This window comes from Octopus sinensis, linkage group LG2, assembly GCF_006345805.1.
Source record: "Octopus sinensis linkage group LG2, ASM634580v1, whole genome shotgun sequence".
Classification (NCBI taxonomy): Eukaryota; Metazoa; Mollusca; class Cephalopoda; order Octopoda; family Octopodidae; genus Octopus; species Octopus sinensis.
Window position 1 is genome coordinate 51,355,928 of NC_042998.1, and position 22,088 is coordinate 51,378,015.

At 36.0% G+C, this 22,088-nt stretch overlaps 1 long non-coding RNA gene across 1 annotated transcript in view; it reads right to left on the bottom strand.

Annotated features, from left to right (window-relative positions):
* Positions 1 to 20,968, bottom strand: part of LOC118767892 — a 24,637-nt gene extending 3,669 nt beyond the window's left edge. Inside the window, exons 1-2 of the long non-coding RNA XR_005003804.1 lie at positions 20,797 to 20,968; positions 5,496 to 5,507 (exon numbers count right to left, since the gene is read on the bottom strand). This is a non-coding gene — a long non-coding RNA (uncharacterized LOC118767892). The remainder of the gene's footprint in view (positions 1 to 5,495; positions 5,508 to 20,796) is intronic.
* Between the last annotated feature and the right edge of the window lie 1,120 nt (positions 20,969 to 22,088).

Genomic DNA, 22,088 nt, shown 5'->3' on the forward strand with positions numbered 1-22,088 from the left:
CTTGCTTACCAACAACATAGTTCCAGGTTCAGTCCCACTGTGTGACACCTTAGGCAAGTGTCTTCTACTATAGCCTGTGTGTGTGTGTGTGTTTGTGTATCTGTGTTTGTCCCCCCCCAACATCACTTGACAACCGATGCTGGTGTGTTTACGTCCCCGTAACTTAGCAGTTCAACAAAAGAGACGGATAGAATAAGTACTAGGCTTACAAAGAATCAGTCCTGGGGCCGATTTGCTCGACTAGAGGCGGTGCTCCAGCATGGCCACAGTCAAATGACTGAAACAAGTAAATGAGTAAAAAGAGAGTAATATTTGTGCTTTTTAGACATTATGTAATAATGGAATAGTATATTATTATATATATGTATTAATTAAATTATATATTCTGCATGTTATTGCATTTTGTTATGCATGTGATTATCTGGTTTGTGGAAAAATTGTCTTGCATGAAACCAGTCCATTTCATAAAAAAAGTTGATAATAGCTGAACTAATATATTGGTTTTGCTTAAGTCATTGGCATGTGGTTTGAAGGAAATTTAGTTGCTATTTCTTATAACTTGAACGACAGTGTCATATTTTCATCAATGATTCAGATGAAGTGTTTACACTGATCAGTGTCAAACAGGTAATAAACTACTGAAATTTCATTATAAAAATTCTAACCATAAATTCTCATTCATTTCATTGGTTAGGTCAATTATCTAGTACTGAAAACATCAGAGATTAATATATGCACTCGAGAATATACTGTATATATATAAATTTCTTTCACCATTTTCAGTTAAGTCTATTCAGTTTATTTTATGAGATCTCAGAATTAGTCAACGTTATTTGTGGTGAGAGAGTACATACCTCAAGTACATTTAGTAAAAACCTCATGCGTATCAGTGTCATCATCATCATCGTCGTTATCATTGTTGTTGTCGTTGTCATCATCATCATCATTTTAATGTTAAATTTTCCATGTTTGCATGAGTTGGATGGAAAATGTTGATATTTTCTATGGCCAGATGTCCTTCCTGTCACCAACCTTTGCATATTTCCAAGCTAAGTAATATTTACATTATTTACATTCGACGGATATTTGTTCTCATCTTGTTTGTTGTTAACACAACGTTTCGGCTGATATACCCTCCAGCCTTCTTCAGGTGTCTTGGGGAAATTTCGAACCTGGGTTCTCATTCCTAAGGTATTCTTTGATGTTATTATTATTATTGTTATTATTATTATTATTATTATTATTATTATTATTATTATTATTATTATTATGGCATATGGCGTAGTGGTTAAGAGCACGGGCTACTAACCCCAAGATTCTGAGTTTGATTCCAAGCAGTGACCGAAACAATAATGATAATAATAATAATAATAAGATGACATGAATCAGCCAAGCTTTACCTGCTATAAGTAGCAACTCAAATGCTTTTAAATCAGATTTAATACTGGATGTTCAAGAACCAAATGAAGGGCAGATTTTCAGTCCCAGGATCATGCTGATTCCGAAACAAAATAATATGTCTGTGTAAAGCAACTGTAGAATGAGATACAGGGGTCCCAGACAAACAGAATTGAATTTCACTTTTATTATAATTGATTGTTTCAATAGAACTTAGTTCATAAGTTCTTAGAAGCTAATGCATTTAACTGTAACTTTTTTTTATCCCTTTATTTTCCAATTCATAAATCTTGGTAAAAAGAATGGTCTTCAACCAGTGTGTGCTGTTTATCATTACATATGCATGAGAAACATGGACTATCAACAAGAGAATTGAAAATAAATTAAGATCAACACAAAGAGCCACAGAAGGAGAATGCTTAAGCTTAACAAAATGTGTAAGTGGAGAAACAACAGGATAAGAGCGTCAAGAGTATTACTAGTCTTTTGCAGAACATGTGTTTAGAAGAAAAGACAACTGATGGAATAGTAAATTGACAGAATGGACACCATGTCCAGAAAAAAGAAGTTAGGGGAAGACTATGCAGAATTTGGAATGAAGACTTTATTAAATTCTTCAGCACCAAACTTGGATGAGAAAAACATCAGACCATCGTCGGTGGAGAGAACATGCTGAGGCCTTTGTCCAGCAGTGGACTGAACATGTGCAAGAATGATGTAAGTATGTATGCATGTACATACGTACGTTGTACAGCATCTCAGGCTTAAAGCAAAAGAAGAAAGGAAGAAATCTTGGTTGTTAACCATTTTCAAAGTTGGCTTTGAATTCTAAACATTTATTTGTAAAGTAGGGTTTATTTACAATTTCTGGAACCTATGATAACCTCCTCCTCCTCCTTGTCTTTTAACATTCACTTTTCCATTCTTGCATGAGTCAGACAGGCTTTCTTGAGGTACATTTTCTATAGATTTATGCTCTTCTTGTTGTCAACCCTTATCTATTTCCACACACACTATTGGAAATGAATGACATTTGTTTATAACAGTTGAGTGATGTCAAGACAAAAAGACACATATTCTCCTACATTCCCACTCATACACACACACACACACCACACACACACATACACAATTTCACTTAGGCGTAGTAATATGCTTTAAAATAAAGAGTTAGTTGAGTACAGAGCATAATATGAAATAAAATAAAAGACAAAGGAACTGGAAATTATGCAATAAATATCATTACCTTACAGCTGTTTCTGCTATAGGATGCAATGTTTTCCCCAAATAACTTGCATTTCATTTTGAAATACCAGGGAAGCTATATAATGATCCACAAACACTCAGCTCTTAGTGCACTGTATCTTATAGAAGAAACAGCTGTAAGCTAATGAAGCTCATTACATAATTTCATGTTCCTTTGTCATTTATTTAATTCCATTCATTCATTTATACATACATACATAAGTACACACTTACACACACACACACACACCGGCACACACACACACACACACACACACACACATACATATGCCCTTGTGCCGGCGGCATGTAAAAGTACCCACTACACACTCGGAGTGGTTGGCATTAGGAAGGGCATCCAGCTGTAGAAACTCTGCCAGATCAGACTGGAGCCTGGTGTAGCCATCTGGTTCGCCAGTCCTCAGTCAAATCGTCCAACCCATGCTAGAATGGAAAGCAGATGTTAAACGATGATGATGATGAGGATGAGGATGAGGATGATGCACATACAGTAGGCTTCATTCACTTTCTACCAAATCTGCTCACAAGACTTTAGTCAGCATGGGTCTACAATAGGGTCTACACTTGTCCAAGGAGACACACTGTAAAACTGTACCTGAACCGATGTTAGAGAAGCAAACTTCTCAATCACAGAGACATGTTCCCATCATTTTTAAGCCACAGGATACCTTGAATTACATTATCCAATGTATCTTCCATATCTTTTATTTCTGAAGCTGACAGAGCATAATTCAAGGAAAATTCAGCTGCTATTTTTAGCAGGTCAAGCAACTGCATTGGGGGGATCCTTCATTGGTTCAGAATGGATAACAATGCTATCAATGGCAACAATAATGGTTTTTTGTTAAAGTACTTCTATTTCAAGAGTAAAAAAGGAGGAAAATGTAAATGATGAGGTTGTGTGCATCATTACTCTATAGATCCAATTCATCTCCTTCCATACCCAACCCTCCGCAAAATTAAAGAAATATGTTTATTAATCAAAATTTAATTATGGGTAGTGTCAGTGCTTGAGAATAACGAGCCACTGTCACTTTGTCAAACTGTGACTATTACCAGATTGTTTGGTGAACATAGAAGAATATGTTTTTTTCTTTTAAATGTCATGCTTTGGTCGACTTACTTGTCAAAGGATATTTTTGGCTGCAATTAAGAATTTTTTTTTTTCTGTTGTTGTGGTTACTGTTTTTTTTTTTTTTAGCCTTTTTGAATTATTTTTCAAAACACAATTGTGAACAACAAACAGCAGCACAAAATGAAAGACAACAATACAAGGAGAAATAAACAATAATGCAAACATGAACATCAAGAACAAAAACAAAAATGATTCAATGACAACATAAAAAAAAAAAATGAGCAGCACAAAAATAAGCAGCAAGAAATAATTCAACAATGTCAACAGAAATGTACAATAATAATATTAATAGCACACAAATAAACAACAGCAATCACAATACACAAACAAAAAGTATTATATAAATCAAAAACAACACAACAAATGAGAAGAAATTGGGAATAATAACAGCAACAACAATAACAATAATAATAATAATAATAATAATAATAATAATAATAATAATAATGATAATAATCCTGTTTACTAAAGGCACAAAGCCCGAAATTTTAGAGGAGGGGACAAGTCAATTGCATCAACCCCCAGTACATGGCCCTGAAAGGACGAAAGGCAAAATCGACTTCAGTGGAATTTGAACTCAGAACGTAAAGAAAGACGAAATGCCACCAAGCATTTGACCCAGTGAGCTAACGATTTTGCCAGCTCACCGCCTTTCAGCACGCTAATAATAATACTGATAATAATAATAATAATAATAATAATAATAATAATAATAATAATGATAATAATAATAATGATAATGATAATAATAATAATAATAATAATAATAATAATAATAATAATAATAATAATAATAATAATAATAATAATAATAATAATAATAATAATAATAATAATAAAAATAATAATAATAATGATGATGATGATGATGATGATGATGATGATAACAACAATAATAATAATAATAATAATAATAATAATGATAATGATGATGATGATGATGATGGTTTCAAATATTGGCACAAGACCAGCAATTGTGGAGGAGGGGTAAGTTGAGGCAAAGTTGACCTTGGCAAAATTTGAAATCAGACAAAATGCCACTAATCATTCTGCCCCGCATTCTAATGATTCTGCCACCTTGCTACCATGATAATAATGATAATTGTTTCAAATTTTGGCACGAGGCCAGCAATTTAGGAGGATGGGGTAAGTCGATTACATCAAGCCCAGTTTTCAACTAATACTTATTTCATCATATCTGAAAGGATGAAAGGCAAAGACAACCTTGGTGGGGTTTGAACTCAGAACATAGCAGCAGATGAAATACTGCTAAGCATTTTGCCTGGCATGCTGACGATTCAGCCAGCTTGCTGCCCCAATAATAATAATAATAATAATAATAATAATGGTAGTAGTAGTAGTAGTAGTAGTAGTAATAACGATCTTAACTGAGTGGAAGTGTTAGCATATACATGGTTTGTCTTGATATAAAAGATGGGTTATAGCAAATATTCTGCTCAATACCACAGATTTGCTTGTCAATTGCTTGACCTTAACCAGTAGAGCATGTCCCTTGGTGACTAATGATATGTGCATCTCTGATCACGAGCAGAAGTAGTGAGGAAGCATCATAGCCATGTGTTGAGAGGAATTCTTTGGAGTTTGTATAATTCACCTCTGGAAACATGGGTATTTCATTCAACATACTTAAACAACCCTTATTCAGGGACCATTTGAGCAAGACGGGCTACTCGACCTGAAGAAAATTCTAACTGGGTCCCACCTGCAAGGTCATGCACTGCTTATCTTGATATGAGATCACTATGTCACGCACATATGGTTGTAATGCACATGCCTTATCAGATGGGGGCTTCATATATTTTACTCCAGTGTCACTTTGATGGTATGCACTGCTCTTTCACTCAATAATAATAATGATGATAATAAGAACTTATAAAGTTTCTCGGCATCTAAGGTTATTTGGTGCAGCTCAACAGTAGGAATTTTTTTCCAACAGTCTAATCTGTTGTTTGTCTATGAAATAATAAAAACAATAATAATAATAACAATCTTTTTGTTATTAACCATAAGGTCTCAAATGAATAGTGAAAAATACAAAGAGACAAAAAACAGGAACTTTCAAAGATTCAAAGATGTTTAGCATGAAAAGGATACATTATACGAAGATGAAAGGAATGGTTGAGAGAATATACAATACATAAATGGGCCAATTAAAATTATAAAGCACAAATGTTTGTACAGTAATAAATATTTGAAAAAAAGTCCAATAAAAACAATAATTAAAACAGGACATAATTACAAAGAAATAAAACATGAATAACTACTGGTTATGTCAGGTTAGAGCATTCTAAGCCCCTACCTACCTACCATTCTTATGTCATGTTGTCTTGTGAACTCAGATGCAACTGTTGATATATTTTTGAGTTGGTTAGGCTAGATCAGTGGTTCTCAATTGGAGTCCAGATGGCCCTTGGGGATCTATATAAGATTTTGCTGTTAAAAATATATGTGCTATTAGCTGGTTATATTTCTACAATACACAAAATGTTTAAACACTTCTTTTATACAATTCCTAATAATATTTAACCATCAAAATATAATAGGGGTTTTTATATATTGAATGGCTATGAGGGGCCCCTACTCTGAGTAAAAATAGGAATCAATGGGGTCCATAGACAAAAAATGGTTGAGAAACACAGGGCTTAGATAATCATTTATGCTTTTAGAATAAAACAGCTACAGTGGAGTATAATGTCTTTGTTTTGATTTTACAAGTAACATGTCCTTTGGGTGTTTCATATATTTCAAATCTAACTTCACCACAGTTGTATTTATCACATCAGAATTTTCTTGGCACCACAGAATGTGATTTTATCAATTAGTTGTCAGTTTGATTTTCAAAGGATAGCAAATTTCAGTTCTCCATCTTTCTCTTTTCTCTTTTTGATTCTTATTCTGGGGAAAGACATTTTTATTCTTGAGCAAAAGTTGTTGCTCCTCACCTATTTTGGTTGTTTTAGTGTTGGCATTACTTTTTGGTTAATTTGTTTTTTGTCTTTTTGTTTTTCTTCAGTCAGTTTTGACACTTTCCTTTGCAAACATTATGTCTTCCATGTCATATAACATTAGAATGGTACTACTAATTACTACTGTCAGATGGGGTATTGGGTCATTTGTTTCAAGGATTTGGTATGAGACAATTTCCTCTGCCATCCTGGATTGGGATCTGTGGCTGATAGTAATCTCAAAACTAGGGCTTGTTGCTTTTGTTACTGCCTTGGCCAGTCTCTGTTGCTTTCCTTTTTCATTTTCCAGCCTTGCCTTTCTAGTTCTTCCGTACAAAAGGTGCTGAGGTGGTTCTTACTACCACATGTGTAGCAACTAAGCCATTCATTCTGTAGTATCAGTTACATACCCTTTGTCTTGAATGTCCTTAACCAGGTACAATTCCAGTAAAATTATGTTGCTTTCAGGTTTCACTAGAACTTGTAAATTGACTTTTACGTTCCCTGACTACATGTTGCCTCTCCCCATCCCTGCTTTAGCCATCTGCTCTTACTGCAATACAAAAGTGACAGCCAGTCATGGGCCCACATCATTTCCAATGGCTCTTGTCATCACACTTGTACTTCTAAGCCTTATATATGGGGCACAAGTGTTCAGGCAGAAGAATTCCTAACAGTTTCAGCCTTTTAAAAGTGCAACAGACAATACCATAACTTTTTTTCCTGTTTAATTGAAAGCATTTCTTCTGAAAAATCCTGATGTGGTTATTGTAGAGCTGGCAGAAATGTTAGCACGCCGGGCGAAATGCATAGCCATATTTCGTCTGCCGTTACGTTCTGAGTTCAAATTCCGCCAAGGTTGACTTTGCCTTTCATCCTTTCAGGGTCGATTAAATAAGTACCAGTTATGAACTGGGGTCGATATAATCGACTTAATCCGTGTGTCTGTCCTTGTTTGTCCTCTCTGTGTTTAGCCCCTTGTGGGTAGTAAAGAAATAGGTAATTCTAATCCAGTGCTATTCTTCACAAAACAGACAATTTTCTCTTTGTTCTTTCTTGGGTTAGATCCTATAGTAAAGAACCCAGTCTGGGATTCCAAAATTCTCCAAACTACCTATTTCTCAGGGAACTGTGTTAAACCTAAAAATTTTGTTTGTGTTACAACTGACACAAGATTAGCCTAAACACAGCTGCTATACAAGCAATAAAAATACTTGACCCTGTGTAAATGATACTGTTATTGTTATTATTATCATCTTCAAAATTACCTGTTAGACTGTTGGAGATACTTTTTTTTTATCAATTGTCCATTAAAATGCTTAGTTTTTTATTTCTTTTTGTTCATTGGTGTTTTGTATATTTTATGTTTTATTTGTTTTGGTCATTGGATTGTGACCTGACAGGAGCACTGCCTTGATGGGTTTTAGTAAAAACAAAATTAACCTTGGTACTTGTATTTTTGTCTTGTAGCGTCTTTGTGTAGTAGCCATTTTGAATGTATAAATATGGCCAGTACATCATAGAAAATAAAATTAAGTTTGTAAAAACAGATTGTTTTGTCTACACCCCCAGTTCTCAGTAATTATAATCCTTTTCAGTAAGTTCTCCAAAGAAAATTTCATTTGGTAATGTCTAGAATAAAGTTTGTCAGAGACAAGAAAACATGTTTACATCATGAGAGTCAATAATAATAATAATAATAATAATAACTTGAATGTGGAATCTAAAAACAGAAACAATTCCTATCATAGTAGGCGCATTAGGTATGATAAAAAAATATTCCAACAAATACACCAGGACTTACAAATATATATAACATACAGAAAATTGCACTACTGGGCACTGCACACATCCTATGCAAAACACTCTCAATACAGTAGCCATAAGAGCATCACAACAAACCACAGCACATACCCAAGGCACACAGAGCTGTGCTCGGTAGTGAAGTGAAAGTATGCTATAAAAATAAAATTACTGAATAATAATAATAATAATAATAATAATAATAATAATAATGCAGTATCAAACAGTGGAAACAGTGGCTCTCATGGCTTTTGATCTTAACTGATTGAAATGTATATATTTTGTATTGGTATAAAAGATGGGCTACAACAATATTCTGCTCAATATCACAGATCTGCTTGTCAGTTGCTTGACCTTAACCAGTTGAGCATGTTCCTTGGTAGCTGATGATATGTGCATCTCTGATCATGAGCAGAAGTAGTGGGGGAGCATCATAACCATGTGTTGAGAGGAATTCTTTTGAGGTTTGAATAATTCCTCTATGGAAACATGGGTGTTTCATTCAATATCTTTAAACAACCCTTATTCAGTGACCTTTTGAGTGGGATGGGCTGCTCAACCTGAAAAAATTTTAACTGGGCCCCACTTGCAAAGTCATGCACTGCTTATCTTGATATGAGATCACTATGTCATGCACATATGGTTGTGATGTATGTGCCTGGTGTACCCTTACCAGATGGGTAGTCATGATGGGTATATTAGGCTTCATCTATTTGTAGCCCACTGTCACTTCGATGGTGTGCACTGCTCTCTCGCTCAATGATAATGATGATGATGATGATAATAATAATGTTGAGAATTCAGTGCAGATGGGCAGGACATGTTGTTTAAATGCATGATGATCACATACCACAAATTTTTTTGCATGACCAACAAGTAAAGGGATTCCATAGTAAAAGAAGACCCATCCTTATGTATAAGGATAAGTTGAAACAATCACTTAAATCCCTACAGCTTGATTTATCATCTCCAGAAAGTTATTGCCTAGATTGATCTGAGTGGTGTAAAGCATGTCATGAAGCATCCAAACAAATTGAGTTGACAAAATAGAACAATGGAATAATTATTTCCAGCAATCAACAGACACATTTGTCCAATCTCAGGCAAAATCAAAATCATCATTGTCTCCATTGTGATTTCATAGCAAAATCCATACCTGAACTCAAATTACATTCATGCATCTCTAGCAAATGGATGCAGCTTCTTTCATATTTAATCCTTTCCTTCAAACATTCATTTGTCGAAATCAGTGGGAGTGAGTGGTCATTGCTAATAATAATGATGATGATGATGAAGACAATAATTTTTCAAATTATGGCATGAGGCTAGTAATTTTAGTGGTAGGCAGTTAGTCAATTAACCCAAGTACTTGACTGGTATTTTATTTAGTTACCCTGAAAGAATAAAAGGCAAATTTGACTTTAGTAGTGTTTGAACTCAGAACATAAGGAACTGAAAAATATGCCACTAAGCATTTGCACAAATAATTCTGCCAGCTCACTGTTTTAATGATACTACTACTACTACTATACTACTACTACTACTACTACTACTAATGATAATAATTATAATAATAATAATAATAATAATAATAATAATAATCCTTTCTGCTTAAGGAACAAGGCAGGAAATTTGGGGGCGATTGGGGAAAGGGTTGTCAAATACATCGACCCCAAAATTCAACAGGTACTTATTTTTTTAACTCCAAAGGAGGAACAGCAAAGTCAACTTTTGTGGCATTTGAACTGAGAGTAACAATAATAATCCTTTATACAATAGGCACAAGAACTGGAATTTTGAAGGAGGGCTCTTGTCTATTTCATCAATCCCAATCCTCGAGTGGTACTTCATTTATTGACTCTGAAAGGATGAATGGCAAAATCGATCTCAGTAGAATTTTGAACTCAGAATGTAAAGATGGCAGAAATGCTGCTCAGCATTTTAAATTCAGAACTCGGAAGCCAGAAAAAAATGCCTCTATACATTTTAATAATGATAAATGCTTCTTATTGTAGACCATGATTTGTGGTTCAATAGAAAGCTTAAGTAAACTTAATAATAACACCAATGAAATAACAGAACATCATATATTATGTTCTTAATTAACTACCTTTTGTGCAGCACCAAGGGAAATAACTCAAAGAAAGAAAGATGCAGGGAGAGACAGGAAGAGAAAAAATGAGAGAGAGAAACAGATGAAGTTAAATAGAAGGAGACACATGTTAGAAAAAGAGAATGAAGATTTATACTTGAAGACAGAAGGAGAAAAGGAAGAATACCAGGAGAGAAAATTTTATGATGCCATTGTGTCTTTAGTTATCTCATTTTCTTATTCTCTTTTCCGTTTGTTTGAAGTGATTTTGAATTGTATCTCAGTAATAAAGTAATTATATTGCTACAAGAAAGGAAAGATTCTAAGATCTTGTGTTTTGTATGTATGTATTTATATATGCAAATATGTGTGTAGCTCTGTGTGTGAGTGTGTGTGTGTGTGTGAAAATATTGACACAGTGGATTTTAAAGCAGACAAAACTATAAACAGTAGCTTGCCAATATTGGGTTTTAAAAACCCTTTAGATGAAGAAAAAAGCCTAAGGCTATTATTTATAGCTTTATCTACTTCAAGATCCATCATTCCAAAAACAGAATTATTTCACATTCTCTCAAAGTTTGTAAGATCTTATGACATCAATAAGTATATATGCCAAGACTAAGTGGAAGTCAGAATATAACTAAAAGACCAACATATTTGTAAATATCCTAAGCTAATTGTTGAAATTATAATGATATAAATGACGTAAATTTAGAATGTTTTTTATATATTTTTATTTATTTAGTCTTTTACTAATCGCTGGATTGTGGCTATTCAGGGTCACTTACCTTAGGGTTTAGTCAATCATATCAACTCTTAATTATTTTTTTGCAGGAGAAGCTTGCTTTCCAACCACATGTCTCCAGGTTCAGTCCCACTTCATGGCACCTTGGGCAAGTGTCTTCTATTATAGCCTTGAGCCAACCAAATCCTTATGAGTGGTCTTGGTTGACTAAGAGACAACAATATTGTCATTTTACCCAAGGAAGACATCTCCAGCTGGTTTATTCAGTGCACTTCTCGCACCCAATATCTATTGCAAGTGGGAAATAACTCCTGACACCTTAACTTCAAGACCACTAGACCACAGTGTTTTAATCTGTATTGGATCTCTTCAATAGTGGATACTCATTGGCAGGTACAGCAGCAGTTTACCTTGCTTGCAATATATAGAAAACACAATGTCATACAATCACTGATTTTGTAACTAGGAAACTGTTAGAAAATCTCTGTCCAAGATAGAAGTAGTATACAAATGAAAAAAGTATTGCTTATGACAACTTTAATGTGGCTGTCCTCTAAGAGATGACAATACTGCCATTTAACCCCAGGAAGACATCTCCTCCAACAGGTTCATTCAGTGCACTTCTTGCACCTAACATAATTTCCAAAAATGTAGTAGTAAATGCCAAAAGCCTGCCACAGACCATAAAGAGGTTGTGGGGTATCAAATTTTGTAATGGATATCAGAGAGAACAATGCCTTAAGGTTGCTGGTTAGAAACAGGTGGCCCAGTTATGTTTACATGCCATGCTGACCACATTTCATCTCTCTTTCTTTTGGCAGTTGATTTGTTTTGGCTCTGTTGAAGAGGGTCATTCTCTACATTTCCTATTGATAAAATTAAACCATGAACACCCCCAAATGCATATCTGAAACAGCTGTAAGCCTACAGTAAATAAATAAATGTATATAACCCATTATTTCTGTCTCTTATATATATATTACTGTATCAATCAGACTATCAGATGTTATACATTGTTGGTTCCAACTATATAGCTTAACTAAATTGTCTTCCCTTCAGTGTGAAGACCTTTTCAAATCTCTTGGATACTCACTCAGCAACTGCTTGGCTCCACCTGTTGTTTGTGAATCTTACAGCATGTCCAACCCAGCGGAAATTGTGCTTTTGGTATTTTACAATTACGTTGTTACTCCACACCATTCTTGAATTATTTCATGCATATACAACAGGCTTCTTTCAGTTTCCATTTACTGGATTTGTATAGTGAAACTATATACTCCTCATGGTAAAAAGTGGTAGGAGTGAGACTTTATAAATAGCCCAGTAGCTGGTCATCAAGAGAGGATCAAGAGTTGAAGAGTTGAGAGTTGACAGCCTTACATTTCCACAGAGTAGTGCTGATTACTTTGATGTACTTAGCATGTGACACTATAATGGTGATGTCATCTGCTTATGCTGACACTGTTCTTTCACATCTTAGATCATGCAGGATGTCACTCAATGCCTCTAGTTTCCACAGTAGTGGCTCAAGAGGCAGTACATAAAGGAGAGACGAATGGTATAACTTGGATGGACTGAGTGCATGATACTGAATTCTTCCTATAGGTGATCATTCACCCAAACCACTGAGTAGATGTTGTACATTGTAGCAATCCACCCAGAGAAGACAGAACTGAAACTGGCTGCTATGAGGACAGCAACTAAATATTAGTGGTTGACCTTATTAAGAGCTTTCAGTTGATCTAACTTCATCAGAGACCACACACATGCCATGTTCTTTACACACCCATTCTATGATGTATCACATGAGGTGAAGGTTGTTGTGGCTATACTTGTTTGGGATGGCGCATGTTTACACATCCTCAATCAGACCACGGTCAGCAGGCACCAACCTCTCTGGAAAGCACTTTGACCAATATTTTGAAATCTGCATTTGGCAGTCATGTATTGAAAATTAACTATGTGACCCCACCACCATCACACTTGTTTCTTGTTGTTGCTATTGTTATTGTTATTGCTGTTGTTGTTGACTTCTTGACCAAAAGTTTGTCACCATCATCATCATCATCATCATCATTGTCTAACGTTCACTTACCTTGCTGGCATGGGGTCGACAGTTTGACATGGAGCTGGCTAGCAAAGCTGTCCAGACCCTGATGGTCTGTTGTGGCATGGTTGTTTACCATGCTTTTTCAAATTATTTGGAAGAAATTTTAAAAAAAGTAAATCACAAATTCTGTCGCAAAGAGTGAAAATATAACAGAGTTGAACAAATCCTTACAACCTTTGGGACTTTCTGAAATAAAGTAAAGCACAAACTTTTGAATAAGACAGTGAAAATAAAACAAAACTGATGAGCGACTGGAAGCGAACATCTTGCTGGCACCACAACAGAAATAATAATAAAGATAATAATTATTATTATTTTCTTCTATTGCCACAAAATGACAGATGAAGGAGTAATAATAACATCAATAATGGTATTAAACAACAACAATAATACTACAAATCACATGCTTTGTATTTCTCCTTCTAGACGTTGCCCTACAGTTTAAAAGAAGTATAAGAATAAAGAATGCAAATTATTTATCTTTTCCCCTATTATCATTTCTTGATTACATTTCCGATGTCTGTCTTCCTTCAGTATTTGATTATTTTATATGTTTCCTTTTTTTCCTTCTCTTATTCTTCAATCTTATTTACTATCAACTATTTCTTTTTTTTTGTCTTCTTTTTTACATTTATCTTTCTTCCCATATTTTTTTTTCCTCCTTACATTGCATTTCAATTGAGACATGTTTTACTTTGAGCCAACAAGGCAACATCACTATGGTTGCTCATCTACTAGACATCCTCTTCAAATCACATCCTACTCTCTCTTTAAAAAAATTACATTGAATAATATAATGCTAGATAGTTTTACTCTTTGTTTCCGATAGTAATTTCACTCATAGATAGAAAGCATTAACACTTTGGTTCCGAGCCTCATTTCTCATTTTGTCCCAGGGTCCCAATACAATATTTTGATTAATTTTGATATGTGCATCATATTTTTTCATCACATCATATGGGAGATAAAGATCACATAGCGTCTGGGCCCATTGATAACTTCTGTTATGCAAGTTGTATCTTATGTTTAAAGATGACAAAGGATCAAGATATCCGGTGCTTTGCTGTACTCAAGAAGACCCATTCACTACAGCAGAATTGTTAATGCTGCTCCCGCTGCCAAAGAGGATTGGCCTGCAAGGGCCTTGTGCTGGTCCCTGTGCAGGTCCACTGCCCACAGCCAGCTTGCCAGGCCTGTCACAACTTCACATCATCATCATCATCCTCATCATCAACACCACCACCACCACCATCATCATCATCATTTAATGTCTGCTTTCCATGCTGGCATGGGTTGGCCAGTTTGACTGGAACTGGTAAGCCAGAGAGCTGCACCAGGCTCCAGTCTGTTTTGGCATGGTTTCTATGGCAGGATGTCATTCCTAACGCCAACCACTCCAAGACTGTAATGGGTGCATTTTATGTGCCACTGGCACAGGTGCCATTTACATGACACTGGCAACAGTCACAACTATGGTTTCCCTTGGCTTGATAAGTCTTCTCAAGCACCAAGATCTTGGTCACTTGTCATCACCTCCATGAGGCTCAGTATTTGAAGATCATACTTCATCACCTCGTTCCTCTGTGAGGCCCAGCATTTGAAAATCTACTCCTTTTTACTAGTTGAGTAGACTAGAGCAATGAAAAATGAAATGTCTTGCTCAAGAGTACAATGCATCACTGGTCCAAGAATCAAAACCACAATCTTATGATCCAACCCCTAAGCCATATGCTTCAACACATTGCTATTATACTACATTATTGCACCCTACACTACACTACTCCAACAACTCTCTATTGCATCCTTACACCATTTCAGAACTTGTTGGATGAGGTTATTGATATTTTAGGCTGATTTTGGTTGTGTTGTTACTCATATCAAAAACCAAGTCCAGTCCACATTTTCAATGAAACTATTTCTTCTTCTTCTTCATCATCATCATCAGCAGCATTTAGCACCCATTTTCCATGCTGGTATGGGGTTAGATGGTTTGACTGGGGCAGGTAAGCCAGAGAGTTGCACCAGACTCCGGTCTGTTTTGGCTTGGTTTCTATGGCTGGATGCCCTTCCTAACACCAACCACTCCAAAGAGTGTAATGGGTGTCTATTACATGTCACTGACACAAATGCTTTTTTTCTTGTCACCAGCACGGGTGTCTTTCATGTGTCATCAGCATTGGCCATGACCATGATTTCGCTTAGTTTATAAATTTCTATTGCAAAATATAATTTGTAAACACACACACACACATGATGTGTTGGAGCAGCTGTAAGTATTGTATTGAATATAGCAAGTATTTCCTGTAGACCAATGGTGGGATACAATGCTGTATCAAAGCCAACTGGCAGGATTTAAACTTGCTCATTACATAATTAATTACTGCTCAGCATGTTACCATCTATACCCCACTTCACAGACCTGATAATAATATCACAGTAAATTGTTATTTCTTTATTGCCCACAAGGGGCTAAACATAGAGGGGACAAACAAGGACAGACACACGGATTAAGTCAATTATATTGACACCAGTGCATAACTGGTACTTAATTTATCGACCCCGAAAGGATGAAAGGCAAAGTCGACCTCGGCAGAATTTGAACTCAGAACGTAACGGCAGATGAAATACTGCTAAGCATTTCGCCTGACGTGCTAACGATTCTGCCAGCTTACCACCCTATCACAGTAAATTGTATCAAGATAATAGTAATGATAATGGTTTCAAATTTTGGTACAAGGCCACCAATTTAGGGAGAAGGTTTAAGTCAATTATATCAACCTCAGTGCTCAACTAGTACTTATTTTATCGAGCCTGAAAGGATCAAAGGCAAAGTTGAACCTCAGTGGAATTTGAACTCAGAATGTAAAGACAGATGAAATGCTGCTAAGCATGTTGCCCAGTGTGGTAATGATAATAATGGTTTCAAACCTTGGTGCAGGGCCAGCCAGTTACTTTAGGAAATGGGGGATGGGAGGTAGTTGCATGATTATGTATTTTATTATTTAAGTTTGCATGTTTTTGAAACAACTAAGGATTGTTGTTAGCAAAGTTTCATACTATGCCTTTGAGGGGGCTGTATTTGTTGATTAGTTATTATTAGTTCTTCTTCTTTATTCTCCTTATCATCATCATTATTGTTATTATTATTGAGCACCCATTTTTTCAGGCTGGCATGGATTAAGTGGTTTGACTGAAACTGGTAAACCAGAGAGCCACATCAGACTGCAGTCTGTTTTGGCTTAGTTTCAATGGCTGGATACCCTTCCTAACACCAGTCATTCCACAGGGTGAAGTGGGTACCTTTTATATGTCACTGGCATTGGCTACAACCCCAATTTCAGTAGGCTTGATGTGTCTTCTCAAGCACAGTAAATCTCCAAAGGTTTTGGTCACTTGTCATTGTCTCCATGAGACTCGTGTTTGTGAAACGGCTTGTAAGAAATAAATCAATTCTATAAATGTTTCCTCAGCACAAATTAGCAAGTCTGTGTATAGATGTGTTTTTGCCCTTCTAAAAATAACACCTAAATGTTCCTCAAATTACACTCTACTATCTTCAGAAAAGTTGAAAAGAAAATATGAAAAAAAAAGAAAACACTTTGGATAGTAGATCTCTAAATATACTGTCTGTTTAAAATGACAATCTAGTGATGGCTGCAACACCTTTGATTGTAGATCTGTTTAGTGAAAGCTGATTTGAAGTTAAACAATAACAATTATATTACTTTCAGATTACAATCTCTTCCACTTTGTAAAAATTATTTTTGTCTTATGAATCTTTTTTCCTTTTTAAGCAGGCTGTGTGGTAAAACGTTTGCTTCCCAACCTCACAGTTCTGGGCAAGTGTCTTCTACTACAGCCTTGAGCCAACCAAAGACTTGTGAATGGATTTAGTAGAAGAAAACTGAAAGAAGCCCCTTGTCAACTATCTCTCTCTCTCTTTCGGAGAGGCACTGAGCAGCTATACGCACACATACACACACAGCAGTAACTTCCACCTACCAAATTCAATCACAAAGCTCCAGTCGGCTCGGGGCTATAGTGGAAGACACCTACCCAAAGTGCCACGCAGTGGGACTGAACCCGAAACCATGTAGCTAGGAAGTCTATTAATGTAAATTGCTTAGACGTTGGTATCTAGTCTTGATAGGTTCTGTGGCACACACACACACACATATCATCTTTATTAACATTTAACGTCTATTGTCCATGCTGGCATGGTTCTGGGTCAGACATCTTGAGAGGGATTGGCAAGGCCAGGCTCTATAGTCTGTTTTAGCTTGGTTTCAATGGCTGAATGCCTTTCCTAACACCATATACATATGTATGTATATGCCACAGAACCTCCCAAACTAGACATCAATATCTAAATAATTTCTAAACCTAATTAGATTATCTATGAAGAAAACCAGTCAATGCTGATGTAAGAGATCTCCACAAACACTTTCCACTTAACAAAAATGAAGGACAACTCAGAATAATGAGACTAAGATATATGAAATTCACAATCAAGCATAAAATATGTGTATTCCAACCATCAGCTGCCGAACAAATATTACCACAAGATGTAGTCAAAAAATATCCAAGCTCTGGCCAAAAAACAAGTAATATTAAAAAATTCACGATTTTGATTTAGTCTCCTTCAAAGTATTCACCTTGAGAGTCTACACACTTCTGCCAGCATTCTTGCCACTGCTGGAAACATTTCTGGAAATCACTTTTTGGGATGCTGTCAAATTTTGCTTAATGCCCTCTGTTGACTCAAAACTTCTCCCTTTGAGTGTTTTCTTCTTTTGAGCTTTGGGAACAGCCAAAAGTCACACAGGAGTAGGAAGCCTGACAAACAAGTGGTGTGTTTTGCTTGATGAGGAATGCTTGGATGATGTGGGCAGAATGAGGGGCTGCATTGTCATGGTGAAGTTGCCAGTTCTTTGCTGCTCACAGGTCAGGTTGTTTTTGTCGTACAGTTTCACAAGGACAACAAAGAATCTCCAAGTAGTATTCTTTGTTAATTGTCTGACTTTGTGGTGCATATTCATAGTGCATAATAACCCTGTAGTAAAAAAACAAGACAGGTCATCATCAGTTTAACATTACTGCACTCCTTCTTGCTTTTGGGGGTCTTGGCAAGGATGGATGTTTCCTTTGGGATGATTGCAGTTTTGTTTCAGGGTCATGGCCGTACACCCATGTCTCATCGACAACGATGATAGTGTTCAGGAAATTTTGATCTTGACTAGCACACTCCAGCATGTCCTGGGATATTTCCTTTCTATTTTCTTTCTGCTGGTTAGGCAGCAACATTGGTATGAATTTGGCCAACACCCTCCTCATACACAAATCATCTGTTATAATTGACTGAAGTGATCCATGGCTGATTCCAACTTTGGCAATAATCTCCTCAATAGTCACACAACGGTCTTCATAAACTATTTCTCAAACTTTTGCAATCATTTCGTTGTGTCTGCCACAAAATGGCTCACTGTCCACTGAGGTGTGGTCTTCTTTGAACTGGTTGTACCACTCCTTTATTTGTGTTTTTCCCATAGCATCATCTCCAAAGGCCTTCTGAATCTTTTTGATAGTTTTGGCTTCCGTATCACCAATCACCAAGTTTTTGGTAGAATTTGATACAGTATCTTTGCTCAATGCCCTTCGTCATCTTAATTCAAAAAGAAAAATCATGCAGCACACTCTTCACGTCTGTACTCAACACATCACTGTGGGCGAATGCATATATATATATATATACACACACACACACACACAAGTAAGCACATAAATGTAAAACAAAGTGGAAAAGCATCACAAAACTGTTACTCAGAGTTTCACGTTTTTCATTCATTGGACAGTCGTGATTAAGACAGTTGTGAAAATCTGAGTAACAGTTTTGTAATGTTTTGCAGCTTTAATAAAAAAAAGGGACACACACACACACACACAACTTAGTGATTCAGCAAAAGAGACTGACAGAGTAAATACCAGACTTAAAAATTGAAAAAAGTAAGTACTAGGGCCAATTTGTTCAACTAAAATTCTTAAAAGGCAGTACCCCAGCATGGTCACAGTTTAATGACTGAAACAAGTAAAACATAAAAGATAAAAGATAAAATGTCGATATGAAGAACTTTTTTCTTCTAAATTCTAGAGGCAGTAGATTCAGTGGGTGAGAAATCTGAAAATATTCATTTGCTATATAAGGGTGGGTGGATAACTCCTTTATTTCCTTCAAAGTTATTAGTAAACTATTTTTCTATTTCCTATGATAATATTCTAAATATCCTCAATATGAATTTGGCAAACAAATCATGTTTTCTATTTATGTAAGTACAGTACTATATTCTCTAAAGCAGCAACCATAATCGTTTCAGACAAGCCAATTGGAAACTTACTATAATATTTTATGTTCAATCAATATTGCTCTCTAGAGGAAATGAAAAAGTTAATTGCTCAATAAATTCTTCAGTGACCTATAATGGAATCCAAGTCTATTTGGAACAGTCTTGAAATTTATTTAGTACTTGACATAATTATTGAAATTAATTATTTAAAAAAATATATATCTTTAAAACCCACTTTATTTTATAATTAGTTTATACTAATATGAGGTTAGGTTAGCATTGAGCTAGGATGTATATTGAATTACTCTCTCTTGATCACACATGGTGTTGAATGTTTTTTTTAATGTATGATCAACAATACCTCTGTGTAATAAGGGATCAGTCATTTTGAAAACATACAAATCATTATTCCTTTCAAGTAAGCATTGCCATTCACCTCTTTTTTTTTCTTTTTTCTTTTTTTGAAACAATTATCATTTCACAAAATATTATTCTAACTCTACACACAGCCTTAACCTAATTAGAATTGCCACAATAACACGAAAAATATAGTTTATTTTTGATCAGTTTTGATCCTTTACTGAATCCAAACATGCTCCCCAAATAGATTACTTAATCATTGTCTTTGATGGAGCAGACCATTCCCCACTGATTGTGCACTTTTTATCTAATCAGAAAATAGAGAAAAGAAGTAAAATTGCAAAGTTTTCAGAAGTTAAAAATTGGTGTATTTTCAGAACACACGAAAATCTCCTTATGAACTTGCCTGTTTACATAGGTTTCATTCGTCTCTTGTTTTGGGGATTGGAAGGTTGCTGTTAGATTGTACCATTACAGCATGCACTGAAGGCCTTTCCTCTAACCTTCTCTAACAATTCTAGTGTTTTTCTAACTCTTCTACACATTAACAATCTACTTGCAGCCACATATAACAAAGCACTGTCTTAGTTGTAAAGTAAAGATCCCTTTCAGTTATGAATGACTCTGGGATTGCACCTAGAAAGTTATCCTTCGAGGCACAAGTCAAGGCAAGATTGTTTATGGAAGACCAGCAGTAGCCCATGCATACCAGCTTACCCTCTCCATGCCAGTGATGTTATCCAAGAGAAAGGCAAAGACCAATACAGCTTGGCACCAGTGATGTCGCAACTCATTTCTACAGCTGAATGAACTGGAGCAACGTGAAGTGAAGTGACTTGCTCGAGAACACAACACACAGCCCGGTCTGGGAATTGAAATCACTACCTCATGATTGTGAGCCTGACACTCTAACCACTGAGCCATGTGCCTTCACTTACTTGTATACTACTGCCATCCTGTCTTATACAGATGGCTCCACTCTTTACTGACTCCTAATCTTCAGCACACAGATGTTTGTTATTCATATGCAACACAGACACCTCATGGCCATCCTGCACTACTTCCATGAACAGGGAGCTGGAAGACATTCTCTAATCAGGCTTTATCAATCTAATCTCTTTCAACACCATAGCACAAAGACACAATCACTGCTCATATCTATGCTATAAAACCCCTAAGTCACTACAAATACTAAGACTCACAGTTTCTGATGATCTGTCTTAGCGTTTATGTTTGTTCCACCTAATAAATGATACAGCTGCAAATACCTCCCCAAATCTAGTTTGTATTTTTTCCATGGCCAGAAAATACTTCCAGTTCAATCAATTCTGGCCCTCTACAAATTTCAACAATAATCTACATTAGAACGATGCTCCCACAACTGAGATAGTACTGCTGTTACATACAAAACATTCAAGACTACATCCAAAACACCATCTGACTGATTAAGTATTTACTCACTAATACCCCTACAACTTCTAGCCATGAGATATGCTGTCTTCTCTCTCAGCTTATTTTACAGCTACTACCAATAGTAAATGGTCTCAGATTTTCCGAACTTGATATTTGCATACTACTCCTATCCTGTCACAAACTTTAGGCTTCACAGAGGTAATGTTTTTTGTTCCTTCTTGAGCCATGCCTGGCTCATAAGGGCCAGTTTCCCGGTTTCCTTGGCATATAGATTCCCCACCTGGATGGGACACCGGTCTGTCACAGGTGAGCTGCAAGATGCAGGAGGAAAGAGTAAGAGAAAGTTGTGGCGAAAGAGTCAACAGAAGTTCGCCATTACCTTCTGCCGGAGCCGCGTGGAGCTTAGGTGTTTCGCTCATAAACACACACATCACCCAGTCTGAGACTTGAACCCACGAT